A 22,852-nucleotide genomic window follows, 5' to 3' on the forward strand; every position below is an offset into this window, starting at 1 on the left:
CAGTGTAAGAATACACACACAGACACTGCAGTGGCAGGTCTGAGACATGATTACAGAGCTACTTATGTGGGTGGCACAACCAGTGCTGCAGGCCCACTAGTAGCATTTGATTTACAGGCCCTGGCACCTCTAGTGCACCTTACTAGGGACTTACTAGTAAATCAAATATGCCAATCATGGATAAACCACTTACATACAATTTAAACAGGAGAGCATATGCACTTTAGCACTGGTTAGCAGTGGTAAAGTGCTCAGAGTTGAAAAGCCAACAGCAACATGTCAGAAAAATATAGGAGGCAGGAGGCAAAAAAGTCTGGGGATGACCCTGCATAAGCAAAAGTCCAACAATTTTCATTAGATGATCCTTTGATATAATGTTAAAATGAAACATTTGAGTAACTTACTATTGAACAGTTCATCTTAATACTAAATAAAATTCCGAGTATTTTCGAGATGACAGAAGCAAGACTGTGAATGTAAAATGAAGGGTATATCAAAGAGGAAGATAAATATAAAATAAAGTGCTAGAGTTGAAGAAGAAAAGTGATACAATCCTCTACAATAATAATTTGTGAGCCACTGAAAAATGTAGTCTACTTTTATGAATACTTTTTAACTAAATCTTAGGTACTCTTCTTAAGTGATGGGGAATTCTTTTATGTTTAACGTAATAACACAGATAAAAAAAGACTCCACCGAAGGTATTGAAAAGCTATAATGGCAACTAAGTCAGTTATTCAATCATTTTAAGAGTAAGAGGTGCTGTGGCTTAGTGGTTAAAGCGCCTGTCTCTTAAACAGGAAATCCTGAGTTCAAATCTCAGCAGCATCTCACTTTTGCTCCAAACTTATAGAATTGAATTTTTTCAAGTAAATATTAAATACAGTTTCAAAACAAGAGTAGTGTCCTGTTCACTTTAGAATGCTTCATCTCATAATGAAAAAAGCACTTGGTATTTTGCAGAATTTCAAAGCAATGCAATGAATGAATAAGGGAAATGAGAATTATAACAAAGAGGAAAGAGAAGAAAATTCAATTTAGAGTTGAATTTTTGTAATGCATTTCACTCACAAGACATCATTCAATATTCTAAAAGAATGGTAAGCCACCTCTTAAGGAAGAATTTTTAAATACATTTAGTGTTCTCACCTATAGTGTTTCAGAAGAGAGTTGTGGGAACTTAGAAAAGATAATGAAAAAAAAAACGATTTCTATTTCACTCCGTTCAGCTAACTATTCCAGTGACATTGGTCAAGCAGGTGATGTGGCTTAGCTGGTTAAAGCGCCTGTCTAGTAGACTGGAGATCCTGAGTTCAAATCTCAGCAGCACCTTAATATTTTTATTCTTAAATTACAGATCAGTTTCCTTAGATACTCTCTGATACAATAAAAAAATGAAAAATCTGAGTCATCTTTCTAATAGACAGTTCATCTTAATATTAAATAAAATTCAGAGAATTTTCATGGAAACAGAAGCAAAACTTTGAATGTAAAATGAAGAGTAAATCAAATAGCAAGGTATATATGAACTAAAACCTCAGAGGTGAAGGCCACTGATGTATTCCTCTACAATTATTATTTGTAAACCACTCAAAAATGTAATCTACTTTTATAAGTACTTGTTAACTAAAATGTAGGTATTCTTCTTAAGTGATGGGGAATCCTTTTTTGTTCAACGTTTCACCACAGATAAAGAAGACTGCACTAAACGCACTGAGGACAAGTCATCTCCACTAAGTCAGTTATTCAATATTTGTAAGATAAGTAGGTGCTGTTGTTTAGTGGTCAAAGCTCCTGTCTCATAACTAGGATGTCCTGTGTTTAAATTCCAGCAACAATTTAGATTTAGTCCAAACTTTTAAAATTCAATTTCTTCAAGTAAACGTTCAATAAAGCTTAAAAACAAGAGTAGTGTTCTGTTGACTTTAGAATGCTTGATCTCCAAATGAAACAAACACTTGGTGTTTTGCAGAATTCGAAAGTAATACCATAAATGATTAGGGGAAAAGAGAATGTCAAAGAAAAGGAAAGAGACGACAAATAAATTAAGAGTTCAATTTAACCAATGCATTTTACTTACAACACATAATTCAATCTTCTATAAGTAGGGTAAGTCACTCATTAAGGAAGTATTCTTAAATAAATTTGATCTTCTCACCTATAGAGTTTGACAACAGAGTTGTATCAACTTAGAAAATAAAATTAAAAAAAAACAGATTTCTACTGCACTCCATTCTACTAGCAATTGCAGTAATCTTTGTCATGAAAGTTCTCTGGCTTAGTTGCTTTGACTTCCCGTCTAAAAAACAGGAGATCCTGAGTTCAAATCTCCACAACACTGTGCTCTTTTTCATAGTTAAATAACAGATTATTTTCATTAGATGATCCTTTGATATAATGTTAAAATGAAAAATTTGAGTAACTTACTATTGAACAGTTCATCTTAATACTAAATAAAATTCTGAGTATTTTCGAGATGACAGAAGCAAGACTGTGAATGTGAAATGAAGGGTATATCAAAGAGGAAGATAAATATAAAATAAAGCACTAGAGTTGAAGAAGAAAAGTGATACAATCCTCTACAATAATAATTTGTGAGCCACTGAAAAATGTAATCTACTTTTATGAATACTTTTTAACTAAATCTTAGGTACTCTTCTTAAGTGATGGGGAATTCTTTTATGTTTAACGTAATAACACAGATAAAAAAAGACTCCACAGCAGGTATTGAAAAGCAATAATGGCAACTAAGTCAGTTATTCAATCATTTTAAGAGTAAGAGGTGCTGTGCCTTAGTGGTTAAAGTGCCTGTCTCGTAAACAGGAAATCCTGAGTTCAAATCTCAGCAGTACCTCAGTTTTGCTCCAAACTTATAGAATTGAATTTTTTCAAGTAAATATTAAATACAGTTTCAAAACAAGAGTAGTGTCCTGTTCACTTTAGAATGCTTCATCTCATAATGAAAAAAGCACTTGGTATTTTGCAGAATTGCAAAGCAATGCAATGAATGAATAAGGGAAATGAGAATTATAACAAAGAGGAAAGAGAAGAAAATTCAATTTAGAGTTGAATTTATGTAATGCATTTCACTCACAAGACATAATTCAATATTCTAAAAGAACGGTAACCCACCTCTTAAGGAATAATTTTTAAATACATTTAGTGTTCTCACCTATAGTGTTTAAGAAGAGGGTTGTGGGAACTTAGAAAAGAAAATGAAAAAAAAATGATTTCTATTTCACTCCATTCAGCTAACTATTCCAGTGACATTTGTCAAGCAGGTGCTGTGGCTTAGCTGGTTAAAGTACCTGTCTAGTAAACAGGAGATCCTGAGTTCAAATCTCAGCAGCACCTTGATATTTTTATTCTTAAATTACAGATCAGTTTCCTTAGATACTCTCTGATACAATTAAAAAATGAAAAATCTGAGTCATCTTACTAATATACAGTTCATCTTAATATTAAATAAAATTCAGAGAATTTTCATGGTAACAGAAGCAAAACTTTGAATGTAAAATGAAGAGTAAATCAAATAGCAAGGTATATATGAACTAAAACCTTAGAGGTGAAGGCAACTGATGTATTCCTCTACAATTATTATTTGTAAACCACTCAAAAATGTAATCTACTTTTATAAGTACTTGTTAACTAAAATGTAGGTATTCTTGTTAAGTGATGGGGAATCCTTTTTTGTTCAACGTTTCACCACAGATAAAGAAGACTCCACTAAAGACACTGAGGACAAGTCATCTCCACTAAGTCAGTTATTCAATATTTGTAAGATAAGTAGCTGCTGTTGTTTAGTGGTCAAAGCTCCTGTCTCATAACTAGGATGTCCTGTGTTTAAATTCCAGCAACAATTTAGATTTAGTCCAAACTTTAAAAATTCAATTTCTTCAAGTAAACGTTCAATAAAGTTTAAAAACAAGAGTAGTGTTCTGTTGACTTTAGAATGCTTGATCTCAAAATGAAACAAACACTTGGTGTTTTGCAGAATTCAAAAGTAATACCATAAATGAATAGGGGAAAAGAGAATGTCAAAGAAAAGGAAAGAGACGACAAATAAATTAAGAGTTCAATTTAACCAATGCATTTTACTCACAACACATAATTCAATCTTCTATAAGTAGGGTAAGTCACTCATTAAGGAAGTATTCTTAAATAAATTTGATCTTCTCACCTATAGAGTTTGACAACAGAGTTGTATCAACTTAGAAAAGAAAATAAAAAAAAACAGATTTCTACTGCACTCCATTCTACTAGCAATTGCAGTAAACTTTGTCATGAAAGTTCTCTGGCTTAGTTGCTTTTACTGCCCGTCTAATAAACAGGAGATCCTGAGTTCAAATCTCCACAACACCGTGCTCTTTTTCATAGTTAAATAACAGATTATTTTCATTAGATGATCCTTTGATATAATGTTAAAATGAAACATTTGAGTAACTTACTATTGAACAGTTCATCTTAATACTAAATAAAATTCCGAGTATTTTCGAGATGACAGAAGCAAGACTGTGAATGTAAAATGAAGGGTATATCAAAGAGGAAGATAAATATAAAATAAAGTGCTAGAGTTGAAGAAGAAAAGTGATACAATCCTCTACAATAATAATTTGTGAGCCACTGAAAAATGTAGTCTACTTTTATGAATACTTTTTAACTAAATCTTAGGTACTCTTCTTAAGTGATGGGGAATTCTTTTATGTTTAACGTAATAACACAGATAAAAAAAGACTCCACCGAAGGTATTGAAAAGCTATAATGGCAACTAAGTCAGTTATTCAATCATTTTAAGAGTAAGAGGTGCTGTGGCTTAGTGGTTAAAGCGCCTGTCTCTTAAACAGGAAATCCTGAGTTCAAATCTCAGCAGCATCTCACTTTTGCTCCAAACTTATAGAATTGAATTTTTTCAAGTAAATATTAAATACAGTTTCAAAACAAGAGTAGTGTCCTGTTCACTTTAGAATGCTTCATCTCATAATGAAAAAAGCACTTGGTATTTTGCAGAATTTCAAAGCAATGCAATGAATGAATAAGGGAAATGAGAATTATAACAAAGAGGAAAGAGAAGAAAATTCAATTTAGAGTTGAATTTTTGTAATGCATTTCACTCACAAGACATCATTCAATATTCTAAAAGAATGGTAAGCCACCTCTTAAGGAAGAATTTTTAAATAAATTTAGTGTTCTCACCTATAGTGTTTAAGAAGAGAGTTGTGGGAACTTAGAAAAGATAATGAAAAAAAAAACGATTTCTATTTCACTCCATTCAGCTAACTATTCCAGTGTCATTGGTCAAGCAGGTGATGTGGCTTAGCTGGTTAAAGCGCCTGTCTAGTAGACTGGAGATCCTGAGTTCAAATCTCAGCAGCACCTTAATATTTTTATTCTTAAATTACAGATCAGTTTCCTTAGATACTCTCTGATACAATAAAAAAATGAAAAATCTGAGTCATCTTTCTAATAGACAGTTCATCTTAATATTAAATAAAATTCAGAGAATTTTCATGGAAACAGAAGCAAAACTTTGAATGTAAAATGAAGAGTAAATCAAATAGCAAGGTATGTATGAACTAAAACCTCAGAGGTGAAGGCCACTGATGTATTCCTCTACAATTATTATTTGTAAACCACTCAAAAATGTAATCTACTTTTATAAGTACTTGTTAACTAAAATGTAGGTATTCTTCTTAAGTGATGGGGAATCCTTTTTTGTTCAACGTTTCACCACAGATAAAGAAGACTGCACTAAACGCACTGAGGACAAGTCATCTCCACTAAGTCAGTTATTCAATATTTGTAAGATAAGTAGGTGCTGTTGTTTAGTGGTCAAAGCTCCTGTCTCATAACTAGGATGTCCTGTGTTTAAATTCCAGCAACAATTTAGATTTAGTCCAAACTTTTAAAATTCAATTTCTTCAAGTAAACGTTCAATAAAGCTTAAAAACAAGAGTAGTGTTCTGTTGACTTTAGAATGCTTGATCTCCAAATGAAACAAACACTTGGTGTTTTGCAGAATTCGAAAGTAATACCATAAATGATTAGGGGAAAAGAGAATGTCAAAGAAAAGGAAAGAGACGACAAATAAATTAAGAGTTCAATTTAACCAATGCATTTTACTTACAACACATAATTCAATCTTCTATAAGTAGGGTAAGTCACTCATTAAGGAAGTATTCTTAAATAAATTTGATCTTCTCACCTATAGAGTTTGACAACAGAGTTGTATCAACTTAGAAAAAAAAATAAAAAAAAAACAGATTTCTACTGCACTCCATTCTACTAGCAATTGCAGTAATCTTTGTCATGAAAGTTCTCTGGCTTAGTTGCTTTGACTTCCCGTCTAAAAAACAGGAGATCCTGAGTTCAAATCTCCACAACACCGTGCTCTTTTTCATAGTTAAATAACAGATTATTTTCATTAGATGATCCTTTGATATAATGTTAAAATGAAAAATTTGAGTAACTTACTATTGAACAGTTCATCTTAATACTAAATAAAATTCTGAGTATTTTCGAGATGACAGAAGCAAGACTGTGAATGTGAAATGAAGGGTATATCAAAGAGGAAGATAAATATAAAATAAAGCACTAGAGTTGAAGAAGAAAAGTGATACAATCCTCTACAATAATAATTTGTGAGCCACTGAAAAATGTAATCTACTTTTATGAATACTTTTTAACTAAATCTTAGGTACTCTTCTTAAGTGATGGGGAATTCTTTTATGTTTAACGTAATAACACAGATAAAAAAAGACTCCACAGCAGGTATTGAAAAGCAATAATGACAACTAAGTCAGTTATTCAATCATTTTAAGAGTAAGAGGTGCTGTGGCTTAGTGGTTAAAGCGCGTGTCTCTTAAACAGGAAATCCTGAGTTCAAATCTCAGCAACACCTCAGTTTTGCTCCAAACTTATAGAATTGAATTTTTTCAAGTAAATATTAAATACAGTTCCAAAACAAGAGTAGTGTCCTGTTCACTTTAGAATGCTTCATCTCATAATGAAAAAAGCACTTGGTATTTTGCAGAATTTCAAAGCAATGCAATGAATGAATAAGGGAAATGAGAATTATAACAAAGAGGAAAGAGAAGAAAATTCAATTTAGAGTTGAATTTTTGTAATGCATTTCACTCACAGGACATAATTCAATATTCTGAAAGAACGGTAAGCCACCTCTTAAGGAAGAATTTTTAAATAAATGTAGTGTTCTCACCTATAGTGTTTAAGAAGAGAGTTGTGGGAACTTAGAAAAGAAAATGAAAAAAAAATGATTTCTATTTCACATCATTCAGCTAACTATTCCAGTGAAATTTGTCAAGCAGGTGATGTGGCTTAGCTGGTTAAATCGCCTGTCTAGTAAACTGGAGATCCTGAGTTGAAATCTCAGCAGCACCTTGATATTTTGATTGTTAAATTACAGATCAGTTTCCTTAGATACTCTCTGATACAATAAAAAAATGAAAAATCTGAGTCATCTTTCTAATAGACAGTTCATCTTAATATTAAATAAAATTCAGAGAATTTTCATGGTATCAGAAGCAAAACTTTGAATGTAAAATGAAGAGTAAATCAAATAGCAAGGTATATATGAACTAAAACCTTAGAGGTGAAGGCAACTGATGTATTCCTCTACAATTATTATTTGTAAACCACTCAAAAATGTAATCTACTTTTATAAGTACTTGTTAACTAAAATGTAGGTATTCTTCTTAAGTGATGGGGAATCCTTTTTTGTTCAACGTTTCACCACAGATAAAGAAGACTGCACTAAACGCACTGAGGACAAGTCATCTCCACTAAGTCAGTTATTCAATATTTGTAAGATAAGTAGGTGCTGTTGTTTAGTGGTCAAAGCTCCTGTCTCATAACTAGGATGTCCTGTGTTTAAATTCCAGCAACAATTTAGATTTAGTCCAAACTTTTAAAATTTAATTTCTTCAAGTAAACGTTCAATAAAGCTTAAAAACAAGAGTAGTGTTCTGTTGACTTTAGAATGCTTGATCTCCAAATGAAACAAACACTTGGTGTTTTGCAGAATTCGAAAGTAATACCATAAATGAATAGGTGAAAAGAGAATGTCAAAGAAAAGGAAAGAGACGACAATTAAATTAAGAGTTCAATTTAACTAATACATTTTACTCACAACACATAATTCAATCTTCTATAAGTAGGGTAAGTCACTCATTAAGGAAGTATTCTTAAATAAATTAGATTTTCTCACCTATAGAGTTTGACAACAGAGTTGTATCAACTTAGAAAAGAAAATTTAAAAAAACAGATTTCTACTGCACTCCATTCTACTAGCAATTGCTGTAAATTTTGTCATGAAAGATCTCTGGCTTAGTTGCTTTGACTGCCCGTCTAGTAAACAGGAGATCCTGAGTTCAAATCTCCACAACACTGTGCTCTTTTTCAAAGTTAAATAACAGATATTTTTCATTAGATGATCCTTTGATATAATGTTAAAATGAAAAATGTGAGTAACTTACTATTGAACAGTTCATCTTAATACTAAATAAAATTCCGAGTATTTTCGAGATGACAGAAGCAAGACTGTGAATGTAAAATGAAGGGTATATCAAAGAGGAAGATAAATATAAAATAAAGTGCTAGAGTTGAAGAAGAAAAGTGATACAATCCTCTACAATAATAATTTGTGAGCCACTGAAAAATGTAATCTACTTTTATGAATACATTTTAACTAAATCTTAGGTACTCTTCTTAAGTGATGGGGAATTATTTTATGTTTAACGTAATAACACAGATAAAAAAAGACTCCACAGAAGGTATTGAAAAGCAATAATGGCAACTAAGTCAGTTATTCAATCATTTTAAGAGTAAGAGGTGCTGTGGCTTAGTGGTTAAAGCGCCTGTCTCGTAAACAGGAAATCCTGAGTTCAAATCTCAGCAGCACCTCAGTTTTGCTCCAAACTTATAGAATTGAATTTTTTCAAGAAAAAAATTAAATACAGTTTCAAAACAAGAGTAGTGTCCTGTTCACTTTAGAATGCTTCATCTCATAATGAAAAAAGCACTTGGTATTTTGCAGAATTTCAAAGCAATGCAATGAATGAATAAGGGAAATGAGAATTATAACAAAGAGGAAAGAGAAGAAAATTCAATTTAGAGTTGAATTTTTGTAATGCATTTCACTCACAAGACATAATTCAATATTCTAAAAGAGCGGTAAGCCACCTCTTAAGGAAGAATTTTTAAATAAATTTAGTGTTCTCACCTATAGTGTTTCAGAAGAGAGTTGTGGGAACTTAGAAAAGAAAATGAAAAAAAAAAATGATTTCTATTTCACTCCATTCAGCTAACTATTCCAGTGATATTTGTCAAGCAGGTGCTGTGGCTTAGCTGGTTAAAGTACCTGTCTAGTAAACAGGAGACCCTGAGTTCAAATCTCAGCAGCACCTTGATATTTTTATTCTTAAATTACAGATCAGTTTCCTTAGATACTCTGTGATACAATTAAAAAATGAAAAATCTGAGTCATCTTACTAATATACAGTTCATCTTAATATTAAATAAAATTCAGAGAATTTTCATGGTAACAGAAGCAAAACTTTGAATGTAAAATGAAGAGTAAATCAAATAGCAAGGTATATATGTACTAAAACCTTAGAGGTGAAGGCAACTGATGTATTCCTCTACAATTATTATTTGTAAACCACTCAAAAATGTAATCTACTTTTATAAGTACTTGTTAACTAAAATGTAGGTATTCTTGTTAAGTGCTGGGGAATCCTTTTTTGTTGAACGTTTCACCACAGATAAAGAAGACTCCACTAAAGGCACTGAGGACAAGTCATCTCCACTAAGTCAGTTATTCAATATTTGTAAGATAAGTAGCTGCTGTTGTTTAGTGGTCAAAGCTCCTGTCTCATAACTAGGATGTCCTGTGTTTAAATTCCAGCAACAATTTAGATTTAGTCCAAACTTTTAAAATTCAATTTCTTCAAGTAAACGTTCAATAAAGTTTAAAAACAAGAGTAGTGTTCTGTTGACTTTAGAATGCTTGATCTCAAAATGAAACAAACACTTGGTGTTTTGCAGAATTCAAAAGTAATACCATAAATGAATAGGGGAAAAGAGAATGTCAAAGAAAAGGAAAGAGACGACAAATAAATTAAGAGTTCAATTTAACCAATGCATTTTACTCACAACACATAATTCAATCTTCTATAAGTAGGGTAAGTCACTCATTAAGGAAGTATTCTTAAATAAATTTGATCTTCTCACCTATAGAGTTTGACAACAGAGTTGTATCAACTTAGAAAATAAAATAAAAAAAAACAGATTTCTACTGCACTCCATTCTACTAGCAATTGCAGTAAACTTTGTCATGAAAGTTCTCTGGCTTAGTTGCTTTTACTGCCCGTCTAATAAACAGGAGATCCTAAGTTCAAATCTCCACAACACCGTGCTCTTATTCATAGTTAAATAACAGATTATTTTCATTAGATGATCCTTTGATATAATGTTAAAATGAAACATTTGAGTAACTTACTATTGAACAGTTCATCTTAATACTAAATAAAATTCCGAGTATTTTCGAGATGACAGAAGCAACACTGTGAATGTAAAATGAAGGGTATATCAAAGAGGAAGATAAATATAAAATAAAGTGCTAGAGTTGAAGAAGAAAAGTGATACAATCCTCTACAATAATAATTTGTGAGCCACTGAAAAATGTAGTCTACTTTTATGAATACTTTTTAACTAAATCTTAGCTACTCTTCTTAAGTGATGGGGAATTCTTTTATGTTTAACGTAATAACACAGATAAAAAAAGACTCCACCGAAGGTATTGAAAAGCAATAATGGCAACTAAGTCAGTTATTCAATCATTTTACGAGTAAGAGGTGCTGTGGCTTAGTGGTTAAAGTGCCTGTCTCGTAAACAGGAAATCCTGAGTTCAAATCTCAGCAGTACCTCAGTTTTGCTCCAAACTTATAGAATTGAATTTTTTCAAGTAAATATTAAATACAGTTTCAAAACAAGAGTAGTGTCCTGTTCACTTTAGAATGCTTCATCTCATAATGAAAAAAGCACTTGATATTTTGCAGAATTGCAAAGCAATGCAATGAATGAATAAGGGAAATGAGAATTATAACAAAGAGGAAAGAGAAGAAAATTCAATTTAGAGTTGAATTTATGTAATGCATTTCACTCACAAGACATAATTCAATATTCTAAAAGAACGGTAACCCACCTCTTAAGGAATAATTTTTAAATACATTTAGTGTTCTCACCTATAGTGTTTAAGAAGAGGGTTGTGGGAACTTAAAAAAGAAAATGAAAAAAAAATGATTTCTATTTCACTCCATTCAGCTAACTATTCCAGTGACATTTGTCAAGCAGGTGCTGTGGCTTAGCTGGTTAAAGTACCTGTCTAGTAAACAGGAGATCCTGAGTTCAAATCTCAGCAGCACCTTGATATTTTTATTCTTAAATTACAGATCAGTTTCCTTAGATACTCTCTGATACAATTAAAAAATGAAAAATCTGAGTCATCTTACTAATATACAGTTCATCTTAATATTAAATAAAATTCAGAGAATTTTCATGGTAACAGAAGCAAAACTTTGAATGTAAAATGAAGAGTAAATCAAATAGCAAGGTATATATGAACTAAAACCTTAGAGGTGAAGGCAACTGATGTATTCCTCTACAATTATTATTTGTAAACCACTCAAAAATGTAATCTACTTTTATAAGTACTTGTTAACTAAAATGTAGGTATTCTTGTTAAGTGATGGGGAATCCTTTTTTGTTCAACGTTTCACCACAGATAAAGAAGACTCCACTAAAGACACTGAGGACAAGTCATCTCCACTAAGTCAGTTATTCAATATTTGTAAGATAAGTAGCTGCTGTTGTTTAGTGGTCAAAGCTCCTGTCTCATAACTAGGATGTCCTGTGTTTAAATTCCAGCAACAATTTAGATTTAGTCCAAACTTTAAAAATTCAATTTCTTCAAGTAAACGTTCAATAAAGTTTAAAAACAAGAGTAGTGTTCTGTTGACTTTAGAATGCTTGATCTCAAAATGAAACAAACACTTGGTGTTTTGCAGAATTCAAAAGTAATACCATAAATGAATAGGGGAAAAGAGAATGTCAAAGAAAAGGAAAGAGACGACAAATAAATTAAGAGTTCAATTTAACCAATGCATTTTACTCACAACACATAATTCAATCTTCTATAAGTAGGGTAAGTCACTCATTAAGGAAGTATTCTTAATTAAATTTGATCTTCTCACCTATAGAGTTTGACAACAGAGTTGTTTCAACTTAGAAAAGAAAATTAAAAAAAACAGATTTCTACTGCACTCCATTCTACTAGCAATTGCAGTAAACTTTGTCATGAAAGTTCTCTGGCTTAGTTGCTTTTACTGCCCGTCTAATAAACAGGAGATCCTGAGTTCAAATCTCCACAACACCGTGCTCTTTTTCATAGTTAAATAACAGATTATTTTCATTAGATGATCCTTTGATATAATGTTAAAATGAAACATTTGAGTAACTTACTATTGAACAGTTCATCTTAATACTAAATAAAATTCCGAGTATTTTCGAGATGACAGAAGCAAGACTGTGAATGTAAAATGAAGGGTATATCAAAGAGGAAGATAAATATAAAATAAAGTGCTAGAGTTGAAGAAGAAAAGTGATACAATCCTCTACAATAATAATTTGTGAGCCACTGAAAAATGTACTCTACTTTTATGAATACTTTTTAACTAAATCTTAGGTACTCTTCATAAGTGATGGGGAATTCTTTTATGTTTAACGTAATAACACAGATAAAAAAAGACTCCACCGAAGGTATTGAAAAGCAATAATGGCAACTAAGTCAGTTATTCAATCATTTTAAGAGTAAGAGGTGCTGTGGCTTAGTGGTTAAAGCGCCTGTCTCTTAAACAGGAAATCCTGAGTTCAAATCTCAGCAGCATCTCACTTTTGCTCCAAACTTATAGAATTGAATTTTTTCAAGTAAATATTAAATACAGTTTCAAAACAAGAGTAGTGTCCTGTTCACTTTAGAATGCTTCATCTCATAATGAAAAAAGCACTTGGTATTTTGCAGAATTTCAAAGCAATGCAATGAATGAATAAGGGAAATGAGAATTATAACAAAGAGGAAAGAGAAGAAAATTCAATTTAGAGTTGAATTTTTGTAATGCATTTCACTCACAAGACATCATTCAATATTCTAAAAGAATGGTAAGCCACCTCTTAAGGAAGAATTTTTAAATAAATTTAGTGTTCTCACCTATAGTGTTTCAGAAGAGAGTTGTGGGAACTTAGAAAAGAAAATGAAAAAAAAAAACGATTTCTATTTCACTCCATTCAGCTAACTATTCCAGTGACATTGGTCAAGCAGGTGATGTGGCTTAGCTGGTTAAAGCGCCTGTCTAATAGACTGGAGATCCTGAGTTCAAATCTCAGCAGCACCTTGATATTTTTATTCTTAAATTACAGATCAGTTTCCATAGATACTCTCTGATACAATAAAAAAATGAAAAATCTGAGTCATCTTTCTAATAGACAGTTCATCTTAATATTAAATAAAATTCAGAGAATTTTCATGGAAACAGAAGCAAAACTTTGAATGTAAAATGAAGAGTAAATCAAATAGCAAGGTATATATGAACTAAAACCTCAGAGGTGAAGGCCACTGATGTATTCCTCTACAATTATTATTTGTAAACCACTCAAAAATGTAATCTACTTTTATAAGTACTTGTTAACTAAAATGTAGGTATTCTTCTTAAGTGATGGGGAATCCTTTTTTGTTCAACGTTTCACCACAGATAAAGAAGACTGCACTAAACGCACTGAGGACAAGTCATCTCCACTAAGTCAGTTATTCAATATTTGTAAGATAAGTAGGTGCTGTTGTTTAGTGGTCAAAGCTCCTGTCTCATAACTAGGATGTCCTGTGTTTAAATTCCAGCAACAATTTAGATTTAGTCCAAACTTTTAAAATTCAATTTCTTCAAGTAAACGTTCAATAAAGCTTAAAAACAAGAGTAGTGTTCTGTTGACTTTAGAATGCTTGATCTCCAAATGAAACAAACACTTGGTGTTTTGCAGAATTCGAAAGTAATACCATAAATGATTAGGGGAAAAGAGAATGTCAAAGAAAAGGAAAGAGACGACAAATAAATTAAGAGTTCAATTTAACCAATGCATTTTACTTACAACACATAATTCAATCTTCTATAAGTAGGGTAAGTCACTCATTAAGGAAGTATTCTTAAATAAATTTGATCTTCTCACCTATAGAGTTTGACAACAGAGTTGTATCAACTTAGAAAATAAAATTAAAAAAAAAACAGATTTCTACTGCACTCCATTCTACTAGCAATTGCAGTAATCTTTGTCATGAAAGTTCTCTGGCTTAGTTGCTTTGACTTCCCGTCTAAAAAACAGGAGATCCTGAGTTCAAATCTCCACAAAACCGTGCTCTTTTTCATAGTTAAATAACAGATTATTTTCATTAGATGATCCTTTGATATAATGTTAAAATGAAAAATTTGAGTAACTTACTATTGAACAGTTCATCTTAATACTAACTAAAATTCTGAGTATTTTCGAGATGACAGAAGCAAGACTGTGAATGTGAAATGAAGGGTATATCAAAGAGGAAGATAAATATAAAATAAAGCACTAGAGTTGAAGAAGAAAAGTGATACAATCCTCTACAATAATAATTTGTGAGCCACTGAAAAATGTAATCTACTTTTATGAATACTTTTTAACTAAATCTTAGGTACTCTTCTTAAGTGATGGGGAATTCTTTTATGTTTAACGTAATAACACAGATAAAAAAGGACTCCACAGAAGGTATTGAAAAGCAATAATGGCAACTAAGTCAGTTATTCAATCATTTTAAGAGTAAGAGGTGCTGTGGCTTAGTGGTTAAAGCGCGTGTCTCTTAAACAGGAAATCCTGAGTTCAAATCTCAGCAACACCTCAGTTTTGCTCCAAACTTATAGAATTGAATTTTTTCAAGTAAATATTAAATACAGTTTCAAAACAAGAGTAGTGTCCTGTTCACTTTAGAATGCTTCATCTCATAATGAAAAAAGCACTTGGTATTTTGCAGAATTTCAAAGCAATGCAATGAATGAATAAGGGAAATGAGAATTATAACAAAGAGGAAAGAGAAGAAAATTCAATTTAGAGTTGAATTTTTGTAATGCATTTCACTCACAGGACATAATTCAATATTCTAAAAGAACGGTAAGCCACCTCTTAAGGAAGAATTTTTAAATAAATTTAGTGTTCTCACCTATAGTGTTTAAGAAGAGAGTTGTGGGAACTTAGAAAAGAAAATGAAAAAAAAATGATTTCTATTTCACATCATTCAGCTAACTATTCCAGTGAAATTTGTCAAGCAGGTGATGTGGCTTAGCTGGTTAAATCGCCTGTCTAGTAAACTGGAGATCCTGAGTTGAAATCTCAGCAGCACCTTGATATTTTGATTCTTAAATTACAGATCAGTTTCCTTAGATACTCTCTGATACAATAAAAAAATGAAAAATCTGAGTCATCTTTCTAATAGACAGTTCATCTTAGTATTAAATAAAATTCAGAGAATTTTCATGGTAACAGAAGCAAAACTTTGAATGTAAAATGAAGAGTAAATCAAATAGCAAGGTATATATGAACTAAAACCTTAGAGGTGAAGGCAACTGATGTATTCCTCTACAATTATTATTTGTAAACCACTCAAAAATGTAATCTACTTTTATAAGTACTTGTTAACTAAAATGTAGGTATTCTTCTTAAGTGATGGGGAATCCTTTTTTGTTCAACGTTTCACCACAGATAAAGAAGACTGCACTAAACGCACTGAGGACAAGTCATCTCCACTAAGTCAGTTATTCAATATTTGTAAGATAAGTAGGTGCTGTTGTTTAGTGGTCAAAGCTCCTGTCTCATAACTAGGATGTCCTGTGTTTAAATTCCAGCAACAATTTAGATTTAGTCCAAACTTTTAAAATTTAATTTCTTCAAGTAAACGTTCAATAAAGCTTAAAAACAAGAGTAGTGTTCTGTTGACTTTAGAATGCTTGATCTCCAAATGAAACAAACACTTGGTGTTTTGCAGAATTCGAAAGTAATACCATAAATGAATAGGGGAAAAGAGAATGTCAAAGAAAAGGAAAGAGACGACAAATAAATTAAGAGTTCAATTTAACCAATGCATTTTACTCACAACACATAATTCAATCTTCTATAAGTAGGGTAAGTCACTCATTAAGGAAGTATTCTTAAATAAATTTGATCTTCTCACCTATAGAGTTTGACAACAGAGTTGTATCAACTTAGAAAAGAAAATAAAAAAAAACAGATTTCTACTGCACTCCATTCTACTAGCAATTGCAGTAAACTTTGTCATGAAAGTTATCTGGCTTAGTTGCTTTGACTGCCCGTCTAATAAACAGGAGATCCTGAGTTCAAATCTCCACAACACCGTGCTCTTTTTCATAGTTAAATAACAGATTATTTTCATTAGATGATCCTTTGATATAATGTTAAAATGAAAAATTTGAGTAACTTACTATTGAACAGTTCATCTTAATACTGAATAACATTCCGAGTATTTTCGAGATGACAGAAGCAAGACTGTGAATGTAAAATGAAGGGTATATCAAAGAGGAAGATAAATATAAAATAAAGTGATAGAGTTGAAGAAGAAAAGTGATACAATCCTCTACAATAATAATTTGTGAGCCACTGAAAAATGTAGTCTACTTTTATGAATACTTTTTAACTAAATCTTAGGTACTCTTCTTAAGTGATAGGGAATTCTTTTATGTTTAACGTAATAACACAGATAAAAAAAGACTCCACAGAAGGTATTGAAAAGCAATAATGATAACTAAGTCAGTTATTCAATCATTTTAAGAGTAAGAGGTGCTGTGGCTTAGTGGTTAAAGCACCTGTCTCGTAAACAGGAAATCCTGAGTTCAAATCTCAGCAGCACCATAGTTTTGCTCCAAACTTATAGAATTGAATTTTTTCAAGTAAATATTAAATAGAGTTTCAAAACAAGAGTAGTGTCCTGTTCACTTTAGAATGCTTCATCTCATAATGAAAAAAGCACTTGGTATTTTGCAGAATTTCAAAGCAATGCAATGAATGAATAAGGGAAATGAGAATTATAACAAAGAGGAAAGAGAAGAAAATTCAATTTAGAGTTGAATTTTTGTAATGCATTTCACTCACAAGACATAATTCAATATTCTAAAAGAACGGTAAGCCACCTCTTAAGGAAGAATTTTTAAATAAATTTAGTGTTCTCACCTATAGTGTTTCAGAAGAGAGTTGTGGGAACTTAGAAAAGAAAATGAAAAAAAAAATGATTTCTATTTCACTCCATTCAGCTAACTATTCCAGTGAGGTTTGTCAAGCAGGTGTTGTGGCTTAGCTGGTTAAAGCGCCTGTCTAGTAAACAGGAGATCCTGAGTTCAAATCTCAGCAGCACCTTGATATTTTTATTCTTAAATTACAGATCAGTTTCCTTAGATACTCTCTGATACAATTAAAAAATGAAAAATCTGAGTCATCTTACTAATAGACAGTTCATCTTAATATTAAATAAAATTCAGAGAATTTTCATGGTAACAGAAGCAAAACTTTGAATGTAAAATGAAGAGTAAATCAAATAGCAAGGTATATATGAACTAAAACCTTAGAGTTGAAGACAACTGATGTATTCCTCTACAATTATTATTTGTAAACCACTCAAAAATGTAATCTACTTTTATAAGTACTTGTTACCTAAAATGTAGGTATTCTTGTTATGTGATGGGGAATCCTTTTTTGTTCAACGTTTCAGCACAGATAAAGAAGACTGCACTAAAGGCACTGAGGACAAGTCATCTCCACTAAGTCAGTTATTCAATATTTGTAAAATAAGTAGGTGCTGTTGTTTAGTGGTCAAAGCTCCTGTCTCATAACTAGGATGCCCTGTGTTTAAATTCCAGCAACAATTTAGATTTAGACCATACTTTTAAAATTCAATTTCTTCAAGTAAACGGTCAATAAAGCTTAAAAACAAGAGTAGTGTTCTGTTGACTTTAGAATGCTTGATCTCCAAATGAAACAAACACTTGGTGTTTTGCAGAATTCGAAAGTAATACCATAAATGAATAGGGGAAAATAGAATGTCAAAGAAAAGGAAAGAGACGACAAATAAATTAAGAGTTCAATTTAACCAAAGCATTTTACTCACAACACATAATTCAATCTTCTATAAGTAGGGTAAGTCACTCATTAAGGAAGTATTCTTAAATAAATTTGATTTTCTCACCTATAGAGTTTGACAACAGAGTTGTATCAACTTAGAAAAGAAAAAAAAAAAACAGATTTCTACTGCACTCTATTCTACTAGCAATTGCAGTAAACTTTGTCAAGAAAGTACTCTGGCTTAGTTGCTTTGACTGCCCGTCTAATAAACAGGAGATCCTGAGTTCAAATGTCCACAACACCGTGCTCTTTTTCATAGTTAAATAACAGATTATTTTCATTAGATGATCCTTTGATATAATGTTAAAATGAAAAATGTGAGTAACTTACTATTGAACAGTTCATCTTAATACTAAATAAAATTCCGAGTATTTTCGAGATGACAGAAGCAAGACTGTGAATGTAAAATGAAGGGTATATCAAAGAGGAAGATCAATATAAAATAAAGTGCTAGAGTTGAAGAAGAAAAGTGATACAATCCTCTACAATAATAATTTGTGAGCCACTGAAAAATGTAGTCTACTTTTATGAATACTTTTTAACTAAATCTTAGGTACTCTTCTTAAGTGATGGGGAATTCTTTTATGTTTAACGTAATAACACAGAAAAAAAAAGGCTCCACAGAAGGTATTGAAAAGCAATAATGGCAACTAAGTCAGTTATTCAATCATTTTAAGAGTAAGAGGTGCTGTGGCTTAGTGGTTAAAGTGCCTGTCTCGTAAACAGATAATCCTGAGTTCAAATCTCAGCAGCACCTCAGTTTTGCTCCAAACTTATAAAATTGAATTTTTTCAAGTAAATATTAAATACAGTTTCAAAACAAGAGTAGTGTCCTGTTCACTTTAGAATGCTTCATCTCATAATGAAAAAAGCACTTGGTATTTTGCAGAATTGCAAAGCAATGCAATGAATGAATAAGGGAAATGAGAATTATAACAAAGAGGAAAGAGAAGAAAATTCAATTTAGAGTTGAATTTTTGTAATGCATTTCACTCACAAGACATAATTCAATATTCTAAAAGAACGGTAACCCACCTCTTAAGGAATAATTTTTAAATACATTTAGTGTTCTCACCTATAGTGTTTAAGAAGAGGGTTGTGGGAACTTAGAAAAGAAAATGAAAAAAAAATGATTTCTATTTCACTCCATTCAGCTAACTATTCCAGTAACATTTGTCAAGCAGGTGCTGTGGCTTAGCTGGTTAAAGTACCTGTCTAGTAAACAGGAGATCTTGAGTTCAAATCTCAGCAGCACCTTGATATTTTTATTCTTAAATTACAGATCAGTTTCCTTAGATACTCTCTGATACAATTAAAAAATGAAAAATCTGAGTCATCTTACTAATATACAGTTCATCTTAATATTAAATAAAATTCAGAGAATTTTCATGGTAACAGAAGCAAAACTTTGAATGTAAAATGAAGAGTAAATCAAATAGCAAGGTATATATGAACTAAAACCTTAGAGGTGAAGGCAACTGATGTATTCCTCTACAATTATTATTTGTAAACCACTCAAAAATGTAATCTACTTTTATAAGTACTTGTTAACTAAAATGTAGGTATTCTTGTTAAGTGATGGGGAATCCTTTTTTGTTCAACGTTTCACCACAGATAAAGAAGACTCCACTAAAGGCACTGAGGACAAGTCATCTCCACTAAGTCAGTTATTCAATATTTGTAAGATAAGTAGCTGCTGTTGTTTAGTGGTCAAAGCTCCTGTCTCATAACTAGGATGTCCCGTGTTTAAATTCCAGCAACAATTTAGATTTAGTCCAAACTTTTAAAATTCAATTTCTTCAAGTAAACGTTCAATAAAGTTTAAAAACAAGAGTAGTGTTCTGTTGACTTTAGAATGCTTGATCTCAAAATGAAACAAACACTTGGTGTTTTGCAGAATTTGAAAGTAATACCATAAATGAATAGGGGAAAAGAGAATGTCAAAGAAAAGGAAAGAGACGACAAATACATTAAGAGTTCAATTTAACCAAAGCATTTTACTCACAACACATAATTCAATCTTCTATAAGTAGGGTAAGTCACTCATTAAGGAAGTATTCTTAAATAAATTTGATCTTCTCACCTATAGAGTTTGACAACAGAGTTGTATCAACTTAGAAAAGAAAATTAAAAAAAACAGATTTCTACTGCACTCTATTCTACTAGCAATTGCAGTAAACTTTGTCATGAAAGTTCTCTGGCTTAGTTGCTTTTACTGCCCGTCTAATAAACAGGAGATCCTGAGTTCAAATCTCCACAACACCGTGCTCTTTTTCATAGTTAAATAACAGATTATTTTCATTAGATGATCCTTTGATATAATGTTAAAATGAAACATTTGAGTAACTTACTATTGAACAGTTCATCTTAATACTACATAAAATTCCGAGTATTTTCGAGATGACAGAAGCAAGACTGTGAATGTAAAATGAAGGGTATATCAAAGAGGAAGATAAATATAAAATAAAGTGCTAGAGTTGAAGAAGAAAACTGATACAATCCTCTACAATAATAATTTGTGAGCCACTGAAAAATGTAGTCTACTTTTATGAATACTTTTTAACTAAATCTTAGGTACTCTTCTTAAGTGATGGGGAATTCTTTTATGTTTAACGTAATAACACAGATAAAAAAAGACTCCACCGAAGGTATTGAAAAGCAATAATGGCAACTAAGTCAGTTATTCAATCATTTTAAGAGTAAGAGGTGCTGTGGCTTAGTGGTTAAAGCGCCTGTCTCTTAAACAGGAAATCCTGAGTTCAAATCTCAGCAGCATCTCACTTTTGCTCCAAACTTATAGAATTGAATTTTTTCAAGTAAATATTAAATACAGTTTCAAAACAAGAGTAGTGTCCTGTTCACTTTAGAATGCTTCATCTCATAATGAAAAAAGCACTTGGTATTTTGCAGAATTTCAAAGCAATGCAATGAATAAGGGAAATGAGAATTATAAGAAAGAGGAAAGAGAAGAAAATTCAATTTAGAGTTGAATTTTTGTAATGCATTTCACTCACAAGACATAATTCAATATTCTAAAAGAACGGTAAGCCACCTCTTAACGAAGAATTTTTAAATAAATTTAGTGTTCTCACCTATAGTGTTTCAGAAGAGAGTTGTGGGAACTTAGAAAAGAAAATGAAAAAAAAAACGATTTCTATTTCACTCCATTCACCTAACTATTCCAGTGACATTGGTCAAGCAGGTGATGTGGCTTAGCTGGTTAAAGCGCCTGTCTAGTAAACAGGAGATCCTGAGTTCAAATCTCAGCAGCACCTTGATATTTTTATTCTTAAATTACAGATCAGTTTCCTTAGATACTCTCTGATACAATAAAAAAATGAAAAATCTGAGTCATCTTTCTAATAGACAGTTCATCATAATATTATATAAAATTCAGAGAATTTTCATGGTAACAGAAGCAAAACTTTGAATGTAAAATGAAGAGTAAATCAAATAGCAAGGTATATATGAACTAAAACCTTAAAGGTGAAGGCAACTGATGTATTCCTCTACAATTATTATTTGTAAACCACTCAAAAATGTAATCTACTTTTATAAGTACTTGTTAACTAAAATGTAGGTATTCTTCTTAAGTGATGGGGAATCCTTTTTTGTTCAACGTTTCACCACAGATAAAGAAGACTGCACTAAACGCACTGAGGACAAGTCATCTCCACTAAGTCAGTTATTCAATATTTGTAAGATAAGTAGGTGCTGTTGTTTAGTGGTCAAAGCTCCTGTCTCATAACTAGGATGTCCTGTGTTTAAATTCCAGCAACAATTTAGATTTAGTCCAAACTTTTAAAATTCAATTTCTTCAAGTAAACGTTCAATAAAGTTTAAAAACAAGAGTAGTGTTCTGTTGACTTTAGAATGCTTGATCTCCAAATGAAACAAACACTTGGTGTTTTGCAGAATTCGAAAGTAATACCATAAATGAATAGGGTAAAAGAGAATGTCAAAGAAAAGGAAAGAGACGACAAATAAATTAAGAGTTCAATTTAACCAATGCATTTTACTCACAACACATAATTCAATCTTCTATAAGTAGGGTAAGTCACTCATTAAGGAAGTATTCTTAAATAAATTTGATCTTCTCACCTATAGAGTTCGACAACAGAGTTGTATCAACTTTGAAAAGAAAATAAAAAAAAAAGATTTCTACTGCACTCCATTCTACTAGCAATTGCAGTAAACTTTGTCATGAAAGTTCTCTGCCTTAGTTGCTTTGACTGCCCGTCTTATAAACAGGAGATCCTGAGTTCAAATCTCCACAACACCGTGTTCTTTTTCATAGTCAAATAACAGATTATTTTCATTAGATGATCCTTTGATATGATGTTAAAATGAAAAATTTGATTAACTTACTATTGAACAGTTCATCTTAATACTAAATAAAATTCCGAGTATTTTCGAGATGACAGAAGCAAGACTGTGAATGTAAAATGAAGGGTATATCAAAGAGGAAGATAAATATAAAATAAAGTGCTAGAGTTGAAGAAGAAAAGTGATACAATCCTCTACAATAATAATTTGTGAGCCACTGAAAAATGTAGTCTACTTTTATGAATACTTTTTA

At 31.5% G+C, this 22,852-nt stretch overlaps 11 non-coding genes across 11 annotated transcripts; all 11 read left to right on the forward strand.

The window, feature by feature from the left end:
- The first annotated feature begins 2,781 nt into the window (after positions 1-2,781).
- Positions 2,782-2,854, forward strand: TRNAT-CGU (transfer RNA threonine (anticodon CGU)). The gene has a single exon. It is a non-coding gene; the product is annotated as a tRNA-Thr (tRNA).
- Positions 2,855-3,280: 426 nt separating this feature from the next.
- TRNAT-AGU (transfer RNA threonine (anticodon AGU)) lies at positions 3,281-3,354 on the forward strand. The gene has a single exon. It is a non-coding gene; the product is annotated as a tRNA-Thr (tRNA).
- A 5,492-nt stretch (positions 3,355-8,846) lies between these two features.
- TRNAT-CGU (transfer RNA threonine (anticodon CGU)) lies at positions 8,847-8,919 on the forward strand. The gene has a single exon. It is a non-coding gene; the product is annotated as a tRNA-Thr (tRNA).
- Positions 8,920-9,348: 429 nt separating this feature from the next.
- TRNAT-AGU (transfer RNA threonine (anticodon AGU)) lies at positions 9,349-9,422 on the forward strand. The gene has a single exon. It is a non-coding gene; the product is annotated as a tRNA-Thr (tRNA).
- Positions 9,423-10,870: 1,448 nt separating this feature from the next.
- Positions 10,871-10,943, forward strand: TRNAT-CGU (transfer RNA threonine (anticodon CGU)). Its single transcript has one exon. It is a non-coding gene; the product is annotated as a tRNA-Thr (tRNA).
- A 426-nt stretch (positions 10,944-11,369) lies between these two features.
- TRNAT-AGU (transfer RNA threonine (anticodon AGU)) lies at positions 11,370-11,443 on the forward strand. The gene has a single exon. It is a non-coding gene; the product is annotated as a tRNA-Thr (tRNA).
- A 5,494-nt stretch (positions 11,444-16,937) lies between these two features.
- Positions 16,938-17,010, forward strand: TRNAT-CGU (transfer RNA threonine (anticodon CGU)). Its single transcript has one exon. It is a non-coding gene; the product is annotated as a tRNA-Thr (tRNA).
- A 427-nt stretch (positions 17,011-17,437) lies between these two features.
- TRNAT-AGU (transfer RNA threonine (anticodon AGU)) lies at positions 17,438-17,511 on the forward strand. Its single transcript has one exon. It is a non-coding gene; the product is annotated as a tRNA-Thr (tRNA).
- A 1,446-nt stretch (positions 17,512-18,957) lies between these two features.
- Positions 18,958-19,030, forward strand: TRNAT-CGU (transfer RNA threonine (anticodon CGU)). The gene has a single exon. It is a non-coding gene; the product is annotated as a tRNA-Thr (tRNA).
- Positions 19,031-19,456: 426 nt separating this feature from the next.
- TRNAT-AGU (transfer RNA threonine (anticodon AGU)) lies at positions 19,457-19,530 on the forward strand. The gene has a single exon. It is a non-coding gene; the product is annotated as a tRNA-Thr (tRNA).
- Positions 19,531-21,474: 1,944 nt separating this feature from the next.
- On the forward strand, positions 21,475-21,548 carry TRNAT-AGU (transfer RNA threonine (anticodon AGU)). The gene has a single exon. It is a non-coding gene; the product is annotated as a tRNA-Thr (tRNA).
- Positions 21,549-22,852: the final 1,304 nt, after the last annotated feature.

The sequence above is a fragment of the Pleurodeles waltl genome, chromosome 8 (genome assembly GCF_031143425.1).
Source record: "Pleurodeles waltl isolate 20211129_DDA chromosome 8, aPleWal1.hap1.20221129, whole genome shotgun sequence".
Taxonomy (NCBI): Eukaryota; Metazoa; Chordata; class Amphibia; order Caudata; family Salamandridae; genus Pleurodeles; species Pleurodeles waltl.